This window comes from Silene latifolia, chromosome Y (genome assembly GCF_048544455.1).
Source record: "Silene latifolia isolate original U9 population chromosome Y, ASM4854445v1, whole genome shotgun sequence".
NCBI lineage: Eukaryota > Viridiplantae > Streptophyta > Magnoliopsida > Caryophyllales > Caryophyllaceae > Silene > Silene latifolia.
The window spans coordinates 370,618,441-370,629,385 of record NC_133538.1 but is presented as its reverse complement, the minus strand read 5'-3'; positions in this window follow the sequence as shown (position 1 = coordinate 370,629,385).

Below are 10,945 nucleotides of genomic sequence, written 5' to 3'. Positions count from 1 at the left end.
AACCGTTCCATGGACTCGTGCAAAAATAGTGGATCCGTCTGGAAATCCTATCATAGACGGCTTTCCCTGCCACTGATTCATAAGCAACTCTCGGCATCCCCTTATATGGTGTGAAGTACCACTGTCATGCATCCATTCATTTAATATGACATGGTCCGTACCTGTTAATTTTTCTTTACTGTCAGCGTTGGCAGCGAGTAGAATCCTTAACTGCTCCATCTCGTCAACCGTGAAGTCCCTTTTTGAGGATTCACCCTTGCTCGTGGTGGCGGCATTGGCAACCTGGTCGAAATTAGAACTGGAATTTCCAGTTCCTCTACCACCACAGCAGTTGCCACTAACACCTCTCCTTCCTCTTTCTCGTCCCCTGCCGTTGATGCCAAGTTTTTCCAAATAATGTTCTTCCATATGATACCACTTATTTCAGTGAGTGCAGCGTGGTGGTTCATACTCCTTTGGTTCCTCCATTGACGGAGCGCCCCTGCCATGACCTCCGCCAGTGCGAGCTGCCATGGATACTTCAGCCTGTTCTTCGCGGACCCCAGTAACCGCCTTGTGTCACTCTTCCCTCAGAACGAGTGCATAAGCACGACTCAAGGAGGTAAGATTATCCTCCATCAGCATATTGGATCGAAGGTGATCATACAAAGCGGTATTGAGCCCCATAATGAACTGGTGCACTTTCTCTTGCTCTTTTTCTTTGGCAAGCACAACTGCGGCACAGCAGGTACAGGGTGGCATGCGGCTATAGTTTGATAACTCATCCCATATGGATTTGAGATGAGTATAATAATCCACGACGGAACGACTCCCTCGACGACATTCCGTCAATTCACTTTTAAGCTGATGAACGCGGGATGCATTTCCCCCTGAATAACGCTCCTTCAATTCATTCCAAATCTCGAGCACAGTGGCCGAGAAGGTTATATTTGGATGCAATTTCTCATCTATCACATTGCGTGACCAAGCTTTCATCATGGCGTGACATTGACACCATGCTACAACTTCATAATTGGCGTCATCTGACCCTTCAGGTTTTGAGACGGCACCGTCAACGAAGCCTAACTTATTCTTTCCATCAAACCCGTTGCGTACTGCATAAGCCCAGAGATCGTAATTTTCTCCATTGAAAACGGTCTGAGCCAGTTTAAGACTCAGACTGTTGGAGGGGTGAAGGAACAAGGGCGACGAAAGCGGTATTGTCATCTTGTCGTTGGCACTTTCTGAGCCTTTCCCTTTGTCAAAATCAGAATCCCCTCCAATTTTCATCATAAATTAAATAGTGTAATTGTGTTTGTGTTTCGTGAGTATAATTGTGACGGATGCGAGGATCAAACCTACTCCGATGATACCATGATAAACTGTAAAACGAAGAGAATGGGGAAGGCTTAAATTCCTAGATTATATTGAATGAATATGATCGTAATACAAGCCTTCTACTTATACATCAAAGCTACCCCAAAACACTTCCTATAATAAAGGTAACAATAAGATTATAATCAATACAAATTACAACAATATGTGCAAGAGTATAATTGAAAATATGGAAGATATATTCCCATATATTCGGATAATATATTTCCACAGCTTTTTTTCCATTGAGATGTCATGGGGAATACCTAAATTTTTACGAGTTGGTTATTTCGACAATTCTTCTAATGGGTTTCTGGTTAATAATAGCTATGTTTTCGGCGTTGAGATTCTTGTCCTTGATCATGGTCATCTTCAAGTTCCTCTTTTATCACTGATAAACCATGATAAGAAGATGTGGACACAGCCACTTGCGTCGCGCGCACCCGCGCGTTGGTTTCGAGGCGGCGGCACTTCTCCCACGGAACTCCGGCGCGAGGCCGAGGCACGTCATGGGCCTTTACCGATTTGAAAGGCATTGAAACTGGTGAAAGGTTTGACAAGTCTGGACTTGTGGAGTCGCCACCAATTTTTATGAAAAATTGGAACCGTTCGGATACCTCATGCCATATCAAGACACAAAGTAGTGACATGAACACTAAGAAATCCGTCACCCTTAGCATTTTATGTCTAGAATGACTCTCGTGATACAAATGAACATTGATGATCACAGAGATCTTGGGTAAGGGGTGAGGGTACGTATTAGGAAGCTCGTTTATTTGAACACCTAATCCCGCCCGCCTCGATAGCTGCCTTTAATAATAATTAGGGAAGTTATTTATACTCGATATGTTATCAGTAGTATGCATGCAATTCAACATCCACGGATTAATCCTAGCATGTGAAAATTAACTATGTCGGTTTGACAAACAATTTAGAATTAATTGAAGGGTCGAAGTTGGAATTAGGTTGATTACATGTGAATTTCCAAGCAAGTAAATCACACAAGAATGATAAATTGCAATAGATGAATTACGAGAAATAAATTACAATTTAATTACAAAGAATAACTTGAATTTACATCACAAGTATGCTTAAAAACAGTTTTGAAATAAAAAAAGAATTAAAAAGAACACGGAAATACGAAAAATATGTCGAATTAATAGTGATAATAAGGATAATAACCAATTAAAACCGAATTAGAAGGCCTACTTCAGAACAAGACAAGTTCAGAGGCAGAAGCCACCTCAGAACTTACGCATCATCTGCTGCGTCTCTTAGAAGAGGCGCATCAGTTCATGCGACTGTTCTTGAGTTGGGTTCTGACTGTGAAAGTCAGACTTGTTAATCGTTATGGTTCGTTGATTGATTAAGGTTGATTTGCGCGGATTATTGGTATACAACTCGAGTATAGGTGATTTAGTCAGATTATATGCGTCGGGAATCGTCAAAAGACAATAAAAACGAATTATTATGAGTTAGTTATTACACGATGTCGAAAAACGGGTTTATGTACAAACTTCTAATTTAGAAACGGAAATTAGAAAAGGTAAACAACATTAAAAACATGTACCAAAGGCGACTTCGAGGGACTTAATATGAACAAATCGAGCCTCTTGAATTCGAACTAGAATTTAATGACGAAAACCCACAAATATCGGATTATAAGGGATTTAGGTCAAAATTATAAAAAGGGATTTTATAAAATAAGTTTGTGAATTAATAAGAACAAGAGAAAACATGAAAGGAATAAAGAAGAAAAAACGAGCTTTCGATTGAAATAAAGGAGTAACACGAGGAAGAAGAAGAAGAGCAACAACGGCTAAGCAGCCTTTGGAAGAGGCGCATCAAGTGCTGCGACTGTTACAGAAGGCGCAACAGCTGTTGCTTTTCTTCTCGACATTGTCTCTCTGCTTCTCTGTCAAAAGGGTTTAAAATAGTAATTTTGAAAACAGTTTAAAATGGTTTTAGACATACTCGTGATATAAACTCGTACATTAATTGATATGAAATAAAAAAACAATAAATATATTGGTCTTTACACCCTCAGACTTACATGTTTGACGAAGCGAGATGAACTAAGTTGTCATATGAGTGATAGCTCGACTCGATGTAGAATGAAGGTGCCCTCTAAAGAGGAATTAGAAAGAGTTGATTAAATTTATTGAAGTGTTGGGTTCAAATTGGTCGGTCATGCAAACGTGACTGGTACTCAGAAGGATTTGAGCTTACGTGGTCGGTTGATCAACCACGTAGGCGTCGAAAAGCAAGAGTGCGGTCTTAGCCGTGTGAAGAATATGTGAGGCGGAGGCTTTTATTTATACTAATCACACGGAGAAATTATGGTAAGGGTAAAATTCGAAAAGGAATCCAGAGAAAATCTGGAAACTGGAGAAAAAGCAGCCCTGGAAGAGGCGCAATAGAAACTGCGACCTTTCCAAGAGGCGCAGTACCTGTTGCGTTCTCTCTTGAGCAGTTTCCTCCTAAGCAAGAAAGATTTCTGCGGTTGATTTTAGGAATTAGGGAAGATGAGAGCTTCCTTATTCCACAAGGTAGATATTTCCGTGATAAAAGATAAAGTTTAGGAATATTACTACGAAAAACTCCAGAATATTCCGACTCGGGTTTTAGACAGTTTAGAAAATGAAAGCGATTTTTGACCCGGACTCCAAATGAACTCTAATTACTGTCAAAATAACGGTATTGGCGTGTATATGATAACCACGAGGTTGACTGACTGATTTAGCTATCACGTGTCGACGAACTTACAAAATGTCATAAATCTCTCCGCATAATCAAACATGCGGCCTAATCATCACTGGGTAGTTCGCGGGAGGTGCAGAAAGGAGGTGTCTACAAAGCCCCCACTTTGACTGAGGTTTGGATAAGGCAAAAGTCAAAGTATAGCCCTTAGGTCAATCGAAGATTATAACCTGAAGACTATGACGACGCGAGGCGGCTCAAGGGGTCTAAGCCAAGAACCTGTCGTCGGGAACATTTTAGAGTCTATCAATTATCGGGGAGGGTTGTTTAAAGTCCATTAGACTACGTAAGGAGGCTCGCTAGCCATAAGAAGAAATCATACATAAAGATTCCCTGGGTGAAACGGAATTAAAAACGCATCGGCGAAACTCTTTTTTCTGAAGATAACTTGGCGACTGAAGGCATCGGGGATATTTGACATGAAGGAGGCGGATCTCTCTGAGAATTGCCGGAAGGATAACTTGATTTGGTTGGAAACCTGATTTGATTAAAAACTTGACTTAGTTGAAAACTTGATTTGGTTTGAAACTTGATTTGAACTCTCACTGGGGAACAAAACCTTGTAACCGCCGGGGAGAATGTAGACTCGATGGATGAAAAGAGTATACCCGTAGAAAATTTATAGAGTAAAAATACTCGTTGCATAAATGGAAACATCCCAATGCGGGAAATTATAGGACTTGGGCCCACCCTAACAAGCTTATAACGACTTGAAGTGAAAGATGCTGCAAAACTTTGCTGAGGAATAGGCGCATCAAAGAATCGGCCTGGGGAAAGGGTGGAGCAAGAGCTGCGTTTTCTCCTGGGTTCATCCGTGCCTGAGTAAAATAGAACTCAGCCCGAGTTCATATCATTTAAATATAATCCTTTCTTCTTCTTCTTCTTCTTCCTCTCGACAAACACTCAAAACCCAACCAAATTTTACAAAAATTCGATCAAGATCCGCCATTAATCATGACAAATCAAGGTATGTGTCCCGTCTTTTCTTTAAATTGCATTTATAGCTTGAATAGGATAGAATAATTAAGGTCTTAATGCCCTAAAATATCGAAATTTTGGGGGTTTTTGTCCCAAATGGATTTGTCCCTTAAAATTGACATTAGAAATTCGTAATTGAACATGCTAGGAGCACAACCTTATATTCATTTCGTTTTTTCATTGAGTTTCGGTGAAATGAGATCAAAATAAGACGATCTTGCTAAACATCTTCAAAGGGCTCGAAAATAGCTTAAAACTTGTCTACTTTTGATGAAGCTCGACGTTTTGGAATCCTTGGATGATGGGTAAACTTCCTATCATGTCGAAACTTTGATTTGTGACAGGTCTTACGGGAGACTTTTTGTATGGGTTTAGGCTTATTGTAACAAAATGCTGCTGAATTTTTCGGCTCGTGACCGTGACTAGGCTTATTTTAGCTACGTAGGAACGTAGTTTTATCACTTTGTCGAATTGCTTGATGGTAGAGCTTGAGAAATGCTTTGAAAACAACTTAAAACGATCTCTAAATGCGTCAATTTCGCTTTTCTTCTTTCCTTTTACAGAGGATGTACCTTCTACCTCGGGGCAAGACGCCATGGAGGTTAACATTGATCCCCTTTCCACCCAGGTAGTTCATGTGGAGGAAATGGAGGAGGAAGAAGAGGTGGCTCGGAGGGTCAACGTGAGGAGGAGAGGGCACCGGCTTGTGCCTGCTGTAACACCCCCATCTACCAAGGAGCCTTAACAAGACCTTCCCCTACAGATAAGGGTGTTACCATCTCGGTTGCCCGAGGAATAGTAATAATCAAATGTCAATAAAAGAATAATTATATTTAATTACAAGTGATTAACCCAAAAATAAAAGATACAACTCGTGATATCTATCATCTATGTGAAACTAGCTCTGCCATGACTCGTGGTAGACTCGTCCCTCCAAACACCTAGCTACGATCCAGATATCAACCTGCTAAGACCGACTACTCACCATAGTGGATCACGGCAGACACATCACAAGAAGAAAACACAACAACAACACACAAGGTCAGTAACTGTAGCAATACACAAAGCCTGACACAACAAGCATGCACACATCACCATCTCCAATCACCCACACTCCTCTGAATGCCTAAAGGTCTAGTCCTCCCAGATTACCAATCGCAACGAGTAATCCACGCTGCCGGTGGGGGACCGCAGTCGTACCCTCCAAATCCCCGCTCATCAATCCCGAGCGAAAACCCATGTTCCTTAATGTGCACATCCCCTCTTGTGGCGGGTTCCACAGAGGGTAAATCAAGAGCGTTATTTTGTATGGATTTTACGCGAGGTGAAATTAGGTAAGGGTAAGTCTAGGCAGGGTTAACTAACTCGAACTTATCTGTGAATATGTAGGGCAGGGTATGAAACAAGAAATGTAAAGTAAGATAAACAAGTAAAGATAAGACAAGGAATTTGTACGTGCAAAACCTTTAAATGGGAAAAAACCATGGGCCCCAAGCCAGGAGAGGATTTCACTATATTATTGAATAATTAGCATAAATGATTGTAAAACAGCTAAAGTGTTGTTGTGAGAATGTTGTATGCTAGAGTAGGCGTTGTTTTCAAATAATCTTCAAGTGCTCCTTATATAGTCAAGTTGAACGGCTGCCAAATCTTGTACTTAATGCTGAATATTCCCCCTTAATTGCTCAGATTAATGTTCCTTAATACGCTTAATTACTCTCTTAATTGTAAGGCTTTTATTACAAAATCTTTATCATTAATGATATAATTACTGTCCGAATATTGACAATAATATTATCTTTGAAGTGGTCAAATATTGTCCTTATATTTTGACTGTTGTCCTCTCCTTGGCTGGCGCCTTTGTCTTCGATGTCCCGACGGCGTCGATGGTCGAGGCGGGGTGAATCATCATCCTGAAATATGTGCGGATTTCCAGCCTAACAATTGCCCCTTATCTCCTTATTTACGCCAGGTCAGGCCAGAAATATGGAGATAACTTCAAACACTGGAAAACTGGCTTTAACGGTGATATTGTGTCTGATCATATCCTATAACGACTAGCAGCGGTTGGGTGTGACGCGTGTTGTAATTACTGCAACTTCACAATAATTACTCTGCAACTTGCGGTTGAAAACCCTAATTTTAAAGACTATAAATAATCTTCACTTCATTGAATTTATCTTCACCATAACCCGATCATTCTCTCTTAAAATCTTCATCTTCGAGTTCTCTTAATTTCCAGAATTAATCTTCAATAAATCTTCAACAAACATTCAACAATGGTTGCAAATAAGAAATCTTTCAGGGGTGTGATGACTCCTGGAACTCCATTCGTTTCCAAACATGCGAAAACTGTTTCGGAAAATATTCCTGGGGCTTCTATTGTTCAACCTCTTGCGGTTGAAAAACCAAGTATTCCACCTCTTGAAATGATTTCTATTTTTCATTGTGAATTTGAATTCAAAACCACAAAAGATTTAAAAGATCAACAATCTCTTCCAAATCGCCTAAAACCTGCATTTGAAAAAGTTTTGAAGGATAAGGGAATCATTTCTGCTGATTCCGTAGTCTGGATCCCTGATGATTCTCCCGTCAGGGCAGACTGGTCATGTCCTGGCTGGTTCTACATCCATGATTGGGCCTTTAGGGCTGGTTGCAAGCTTCCTTTCTCTCCACTTATGGTGAATGCCATTATAGAAATTAGTGTGCCTTCCTACCAACTGATGGCCATGGTGTGGAAGGTGGTCTGCTCCGTTGAATATCTCTGCAAAAAACACAATATTTCCTTCTCTCCGGAGAACTTGAAGGCCTGCTATGCATTCAGGACCAACAGTCCTGGTCGGATCAGTTTCAAGGCCAGGCCTACGACTGCTCCTTTACTCAGCAATCTTGACAGTGGCCATGACAAGAACTGGGCTACTGGATATATGTTCACCAGGACCAATTTTGTGGGTCCTGATCTGGCATATTTGAATCATGATGCTTGTGTTGGTGGTGAGTACTCTGAAATTTTTTCTTTATCCTGCATGTTTTTTTGTTAGTTTTTAAAGAAAGTAAATAAATTTAAATGACTCATACCTCTCTTACTTGCAGTTGATGATTGGTCTTCTGAAATTGAGTACCCTACTGTAAACATCTCTGCCTTTCTTGCAATTCGTCAAATGGAGAGGACTTGGTCTCTCTGTTGTGGAGCTGATCATCTTCCTCGTTGCCTGAAGACTGAAGGTGCTGCTAGAATGCCCAGACCTTCAAAGGCTGTTAGCGCTTCTACTTCAGGCAGTAAGTCTTTTTGTTCTTTATTTTTGTTTTGTTTTTCTTTCTATTTTGGCCTTTTCATGACATCCCGTATTACGTAGAACATACAAAAAGAAAAGAAAGAGAACAAACCATTGACGGTGGCGAGAGCGAGAACGAGAACGAACGAGAACAGGAGCAAGAAGGGTCATCATCTCTGTCGTTGCCACTGAGTCTTCAACATATCTATCGTCTTCACTCTCTTACCTATTAGACCTCAAGGTAATAACCTGTTTCGCGGTTTAATACATTAATGTGTAGTATGTTAATTTAAGTCGAAAAAGTATGTTTGTGTCACCGTGTCTAATTCGTTGGGTAGTATATGAGCGTCCTAGGGGTCGTGAGGGGTATATGTGTAGTCTTTTAGGGTTGTTTCATGGTCAATTTTGGTTGCGTTTATGGGACAAGTAGGCTGCTCTGTTTTGCCCGATTTTCAGCGAGGATTGGAAGACGTGTATGAAATGTTTAGGCTAAGTCGGACTCCGATAATGGTAGAGCACGTTAGTTACGTTATGGGTATTGTATTGGTAGCCATATCGGGTTCTCTTGTCACCGTCTTCGCGACGCCATAATACTCCGTTATACTTGAATGAATTGTGCGCGATGTTGTTAATAGAATTGGGGGTGGGTTCTTGTTCAGACCGTTACAGGTGATATGTTAATGGCAGTAGTCGGGTCGTCGAGTTAGCCAGGTCGTGCGTGTATAGTGTGACCGTCGGTGCGGGCGTGTTGTTTGGGTTGTCTGCTCGTGGGTTGGTTTCGGGTCAGTTTATTACCGTCGCATCAATGACCTAGGTGACTCCTGTTTTGAGTTGAATAGTTAGTCGAGTTCTAGGAGTCGGGTTGTGTGATGTTTTGATGAGTGTCGGGTGTTATAGGAATTATAGAGTGAGTTATTTTTGTGTGTGCATGGAATTGTATAATGATTAGATAGTGTAAGGGAGTATCGTTGTTGAGTGACTATATCAGTAATGACATATATATATATATGATTGGGTTTAAATGTTGTGGGCGTATGGTGTTACATAGCGTAGCAAGGGAAACATGAAAATATAATATAATATAATATAGTGGTGTGGCCATCATAATATTATAAGAAAATAATGAGTAATTGATCAGTAGCTTTACATGGCCATGGTGACATTATAAGGAGTAATAGTTTCTAATTAGGTTGTTAAAGGGTAATGTTGCTTAGTGATCTCTAATTATTAATGAGACAATCATTATGGTAAATTATCTTATAAATAAAATAAATTTTAATTATATGTGGTATATATATACTTTGTAGGTCGGATTTGATAAAGGATGACCGCTATTACTTGTACTTTGCTAATTGAATTTGCCACCGTATCAGGTAGGGATTACCCTACTCAACTATTTAATTGTGTAATTATAATTGTTTGTGAATATATGGTTCTTGGAATATTGTGATTGCGATATTAATGTTGGAGTTGCTATGAGTATGATGAGAATTTGGATGTTGTTGAGTCGGTGATGGTTATTTTATTTGAAGGGACCAAACTGCTAGTCCTTGTTTGTAGTGGATTGAAGGGACAGATATACCGCTAGTCCTTGCGAGTTATTTGTTGAAGGGACCGATATACCGCTAGTCCTTGTGTATTATTGAAGGGACAGGTATGAACAACCGCTAGTCCTTGTGGCGTCAGTTGATCACTGGCGTCAGTTGACCACTAGGGATATGTGCACATTCGGAGCTGAGGAAGCGTTATGACGGAGTTGTGTGATTGGAGTATGTTGTGGATGGACAAATATTATGGGTTCTACCATAACCTGTTATTTTTATAACTGAGCTGGATTTATTAGTGTGATAACACTATTGTCTCTATTTATGCCGTTAATTATGTTGTTAGCTTAGTCCCTACTCAACCTCGTGGTTGACAGTGTATTCGTGAACACCTGTGATGAACCATCATGGGGAGCAGATTTGACAGGTACAAAAGACTAGCTGACTTGGGAGCATTGGGACATGAGCTTGACTGGGACCATAATTGCTGTCTAGATCACTGAGATTAGTAATCACTTTATTTATTCCGCTGCGAGTTGTATTAAGTTTTATATTATGTCTAGTTTGGATAAGTTATAATAATATGTAATCGCTAATTTTTAATTAAAGTACTTTGGTATTGTTGTACCTTGTTATTCACTACCTCGGGAAACCGAGATGGTAATAGCCTTATTTATTTAGGAATGTCTAGCTAAAGGCGCCTGAATAAATGGGGGTGTTACAGCTGCCAAGACTGAGGCCAACTCGAGTAAGCAGCTTTTGTAGGAGGCACTGGACAGGAATGAGGAGCTTACCCTGGAGAGAGATGATTTGGAGTGCAAGCTTGATGATGCTTCCTTGTACTTCTATATCAAGGGGAAAATGGCTGCTATGTCGGAGTCTATTGAGGCCAGGGAAAATTGGAACCCGGAAGCTGAGATGGCAATTTCTGCTACTAAGTATCTTGACCTGCATAATAAGGGTGATGAACAAGAGGTCGACTCTTCAGGGGAGCAAGATGTTAATGCTGATGACAAGTAGGATGTTGGTGTTGAT